Genomic DNA, 2,615 nt, shown 5'->3' with positions numbered 1-2,615 from the left:
CCATATTAGTCTGTGGCGCGCAATGCCACAAGAGGAAATGGCATTTGGTAAATTACAGTAAGGGTCCGCAATTATGGCGCGTCGCGCCAGGGCCCAAATTCAGAATTGTCCTTTTCTAGTGTCTCAGCACAATTTCCTCCGCGTTGCACCAAAGTTCCATGTCACAAAAGAAGGGGCAACGCAATGGCTCCGCTTCGCACCATCCCTCAATTTCCCAATTTTTAAAATCCAGTGACACAGCACGATAGCGCCGTGTCGCTCTAGGGGTCTAATTCGGGAAAATTTTATTGAAACTAAATTATGCATCCAGGGTTAAAAGGATCAACTTCCCACCCCTATTTAAGCCTTTTAACATGTGATTCAGCCACTTTACACCCAAAGTACACTCTCTTCTCTTAAAAACCTCTCAAGAACAAGCTAGGGTTTTCATAGAAGATCCAATTCTAAGAAAGTTTCCTCCACCAAGGTATGCATAGTGTTCTTTCATGGACTCCTTTCGTCGAAGAAGCCCAAGAATCTCTTTTCTAAGTTTAAGTTTATGGATTTCTTTATGAATTTCATGTTGGGATTGTTTTATTTATGTTGAGAATGATCAATTAAATTCAAATCCATGTTGGGTGATTGATTTTATGTGGAATTGATTTGTATAGATGTATATTCATGTGAACCTATGAATAAACCCTCGATGATGAAATTAGAGATGAATCATGATGATTAATTATTGTATAATGTTGTTTACATGTACTATGCCTACCATGTGTTTGATTAAATGCCTAGATGAAGGAACAATGCCCAACTAGTATGATATCATGAATCCCCCCCTGTATGTACAAGTTATGCCTATCACATATTTTGATGGAATACTTCTATAAATGTATTATGAATTATGATGTTAGTTATATGTTCAAGTAAGTTATTCTTGGTCAGTTTTCCTTCCATCGAGTCCTGGGGGTACTTGTACCCGAAATATTAGCTGTGTGCCTAGAGCCATGCCATGTTTCCATAATACTCTTAGTCAAGCTATGAATCCTTAGACTTCAGTCAGTCTTATGACTTAGGAAATCTCTATGATCTTATGGACTCAGTCAGTTGTTAGATATCAGTACTATTCCATCAGTCAGTCCATGTTCAGTTCAGTAAATTATGATTAGTGTCTATTCAGATGGGAGTAGAAATTAGTACTGAGTGAACCCAAGGATGGGAACTCACCTGTTATGTCAGGGTGTGATTCTTAAAAGCAATCCTTGCGTTCCAGAACTATGTAGCTAGCATAGGTTGAGACATCATAGCCTGGTATATGAGGGTAGATGAGGTGGCTTAGACTGCTATATGGGGTTCCCATCGTTCTCACTAGAGTTACCTGTTATATTAGGGTCACTCATATGTCCTTACCAGTGGCTCAGTATTGACTCCCTTCCAATCAGGGCATATATTGGACCCTAATTCAGCTATAATGCATAATTTAGGGCATATCGGTTAGATGACTACCTCCCACAGTCTCAGTATCAGTCTTAGTAAAAGAACTCAGATATTTCTTCAGAATTTAGGACTGTCAGATAGAGTCAACTTAGATATAAAATAGAACTCAGCTAGTTCCATCAGATTCAGGACTGTCAGGTACAGTCACTGATGTTATCAGTTATCAGAATTTAGTCATTAGTCATGTTACTCATCAGCATACTCATGTTATCACGATTTCAGATATAGTTACTATGTATGCATGCATGTATTCTCACATTCATATTAGTCAGTTAGCATGTATTGTTCATACATATGAACCACATGCATTTAGCCTACCTCACATGTATACTAGTATATTCAAAGTACTGACGTATTTATGTTATGGTGCGTTATACCATAGGTTCAGAGATATAAGCTCCAGAGCATCAGTAGATTCTAGGAATCAGCAGTCAGAGTTAGTAGTGAGTCCTCATCCTTCGAGGACATTATTATTTCCCTATTATCTCATTAATTAGTCTATTAGTTAGAGTTAGTTGGGGACATGTCCCATCAACTCCTTATTTTGATATTTCATCCAATTAGAGGCTTTCTAGACTATTATATTTCAGACTTCAGTATATTCAGTTTTGTTTTGGGTATTTTATTACCCCACATAGATGTTATATCATTCAGATCATGTTCAGTATTGAACCTTATGGCCTTTCAGTTCATGTTTTTGCATTTTAAAGTATTTTATGTCGTATACAAGTACAAATATCAGTCATGGGTTAGTTTGTGGTCCTTCGGGGTCATGAGCACTGTGTAGCGTTCTGGATACCAGATTTAGGGCGTTACAACTTGGCAAAGGGAACCTAGATCTAAAAGAAAAATTGAATTTAGGGTTCATTTACCTAGTGGAGAAACCTTGGTCAACTCTTGAATTTTCATCATGTTCTTTCATTATTTTCAAATCTTATGGAAAAAAAATATTCAAAATACTTGTTTGATCCATAAAAAGAAAGAAAGAGAAGGTGAAATTTTATCGTACAAAGAATATTCTCTAGCATATTCACAATCTTCCATAAGAAGAGGGGGCAAAGGAAATATCAAAGTACAATTAAAAGTATAAGGGGGCGGGACTAATTGTTTTCAAATCCATTTGAACTTGAAAAAGG

This window comes from Capsicum annuum, chromosome 7, assembly GCF_002878395.1.
Source record: "Capsicum annuum cultivar UCD-10X-F1 chromosome 7, UCD10Xv1.1, whole genome shotgun sequence".
In the NCBI taxonomy this organism is placed as follows: Eukaryota; Viridiplantae; Streptophyta; class Magnoliopsida; order Solanales; family Solanaceae; genus Capsicum; species Capsicum annuum.
The sequence above is the reverse complement of the archived record's forward strand: the minus strand, read 5'-3'. Positions refer to the sequence as shown.